Raw genomic sequence first — 338 nt, 5'->3', positions numbered from 1 at the left:
GAACGACTGCACCGGATGTGTAACGTCACGCACTCATAAACAGATATGTGTGTGTATGTGTGTGTGTGTGCATGCATGTGTGTGTATGTGTTTTTGTGTGCGTGTGTATGTGCATGTATATATTCTTTTACTTGTTTCAGCCATTTGACTGCAGCCATGCTGGAGCACCGTCTTTAGTCGTGCAAATCACTTCCAGGACTTATTCTTTGTAAGCCTAGTAATTTTTCTATCGAGGACGTAAATACACCAGCATCGGTTGTCAAGCGATATTGGACACACACACACACACACACACACACACACACACACACACACACACACACACACACACACACACA

Source organism: Octopus bimaculoides, chromosome 17 (genome assembly GCF_001194135.2).
Source record: "Octopus bimaculoides isolate UCB-OBI-ISO-001 chromosome 17, ASM119413v2, whole genome shotgun sequence".
Taxonomy (NCBI): Eukaryota; Metazoa; Mollusca; class Cephalopoda; order Octopoda; family Octopodidae; genus Octopus; species Octopus bimaculoides.
The sequence above is the reverse complement of the archived record's forward strand: the minus strand, read 5'-3'. Positions refer to the sequence as shown.